This window comes from Saccopteryx bilineata, chromosome 5, assembly GCF_036850765.1.
Source record: "Saccopteryx bilineata isolate mSacBil1 chromosome 5, mSacBil1_pri_phased_curated, whole genome shotgun sequence".
Lineage (NCBI taxonomy): Eukaryota > Metazoa > Chordata > Mammalia > Chiroptera > Emballonuridae > Saccopteryx > Saccopteryx bilineata.
In genome coordinates, this window is record NC_089494.1 from 78,817,145 (window position 1) to 78,819,025 (window position 1,881).

General features: G+C 47.0%; 1 pseudogene; it reads right to left on the reverse strand.

Moving 5' to 3' along the window:
• Positions 1 to 1,599: 1,599 nt before the first annotated feature.
• Positions 1,600 to 1,667, reverse strand: LOC136307060 (U4 spliceosomal RNA; annotated as a pseudogene).
• Between the last annotated feature and the right edge of the window lie 214 nt (positions 1,668 to 1,881).

Here is a 1,881-nt window from a genome sequence, read left to right on the forward strand (position 1 = left end):
TGCAGTGGATGTAGCGTCGGACTGGGATGCGGAGAACCCAGGTTTGAAACCCTGACTGGCTTGAGTGCGGGCTCATTTGGCTTGAGCACCAGCTTGAGTGAAGGATTGCTGGCTTGAGTGTAGGATCATAGACATGACGCCATGGTTGCTGCCTTGAGCCCAAAGGTCTCTGGCTTGAAGCTCAAGGTTGCTGGCTTGAATCCAAGGTCGCTGGCTTGAGCAAGGGGTCATGTGCTCTGCTGTAGGCCCCCCTCACCCCAGTCAAGGCACATATGAGAAGGACTTGAGAGTATGGGGAGGGGGGAGCAGTTGAGGGAAGGGTTGTAAAGAGGGACAAAAATAAGGTGATAGAATGATTTGACTCCGGGTGATGGGTATACAACACAATCAACAGTTCAAATGCTATAGAAATGTTCACCTGAAATCTATGTACTCTTATTGATCAGTGTCACCCTGTTAAAGTTAATTTTTTAAATAAAAGTTAAAAATTAAGAAAAAATGTGGGAGAGGAAGGGTAGGGGGTTGGGGGAGGGGAGAGGAGGGGCACAAAGAAAACCAGTTAGAAAGTGAAGGAAGACAGTTGGACTTTGGGTGATGGGAATGCAGCATAATCAAGTGTCAAAATAACCTGGAGATGTTTTCTCTGAACATATGTAGCCTGATTTATCAATGTCACCCCATTAAAATTAATGAAAAAAAAGAATATAGAAAAAATTAAGAAAAAATAAAACAATAAAATAAAATTTAAAAAAACCTATTAGCTACTTTTACAGGGTTGTTGTAATTAATCCAGAGAAACCTGCTAAGCAGGTATTATTATCCTCTTTTCCACAAGTGAAGAGAATGAGGTCAGAGAAGTAAAGTAACTCAGCCAGTGGTGGGACCATCCGAAGGAGGTGTCCACGCAGCCCCACTGAACCGGCACTGTGCGCATTGCCACCCGGATCCCCGGGGTGAACTGTTTGAAAATCATTCCTCAGCGTTAATGAATAATCCATACACTGTCATCCGTGGACTTGCGGGCCTTTCACCGAGTTGGTGTTCAGACATTGCCCTCTGTTTAACAACACCTGAGGGTGCCAGAGCCCCTTGCCTTTGAACATGGTACTAGTTGCCACCTGTTCTTGATGGCACGGAGTCCTCCACAACTAGAGTTTCTTCCTCTGTAAAATGCTCCCATTTATTGCAAAGTTTTTGAAGCTTCTTCTTCTTCTTCTTTTTTTAAGATTGAGTTCATCTCACTTCACTCAGCTATCATTTAAGAACCTACTGGCCTGACCTGTGGTGGCGCAGTGGATAAAATGTCGACCTGGAAATGCTGAGGTCGCCGGTTCGAAACCCTGGGCTTGCCTGGTCAAGGCACATATGGGAGTTGATGCTTCCAGCTCCTCCCCCCTTCTCTCTCTCTCTCTGTCTCTCTCTCCCTCTCTCTGTCCTCTCTAAAAAGGAATAAATAAAAAATTAAAAAAAAAAAAAAAAAAAAAAGAACCTACTGTGTGGCTGATGCCACACCTGACCTGGGGATGCCATCTCATTGCTAACCTTTGAGTCTGCCTCATGGCTTCACCACAACAAGCCTTCTCCCCGAGATCCTCACTCCTTCCAATTAGCAAGAATCGTGCCTCAGATAAACCTCATTGGCTACGATGCTGCCACTGCGCAAAGCTTCACTACTTTTTTTTTTTTTTTGTATTTTTCTGAAGCTGGAAACGGGGAGAGACAGTCAGACAGACTCCCGCATGCGCCCGACCGGGATCCACCCGGCACGCCCACCAGGGGCGACGCTCTGCCCACCAGGGGGCGATGCTCTGCCCCTCCGGGGCGTCGCTCTGCCATGACCAGAGCCACTCTAGCGCCTGGGGCAGAGGCCAAAGAGCCATC